Below are 318 nucleotides of genomic sequence, written 5' to 3'. Positions count from 1 at the left end.
CTCTGTTGATACACATAGATTCATATACGGACTCGCACACCCACACATGTATCTCTTCAGCCTCATATAAAAAGTGTATAACACACACAATGATTTACATATAGATCTATAAATGCACACATATACATACGTATGCATTCTTATGCAAATATTGTTTAACAGAAGGTTTAAAAAAAGTGATTCCTGCTTCAAGTCAGTATGAGCCCACAACCTCTTATGGTGGTACATGTGAGGCTAGTGATTTGGTGGTTTTCTTTGTCAAAAATACTGCTGACCTGTTTGTATTTGTATGATTGCTGGATTTTTCTAATTTCTAAA

The sequence above is a fragment of the Penaeus monodon genome, chromosome 28 (assembly GCF_015228065.2).
Source record: "Penaeus monodon isolate SGIC_2016 chromosome 28, NSTDA_Pmon_1, whole genome shotgun sequence".
Lineage (NCBI taxonomy): Eukaryota > Metazoa > Arthropoda > Malacostraca > Decapoda > Penaeidae > Penaeus > Penaeus monodon.
This window is presented reverse-complemented; position numbering follows the sequence as displayed.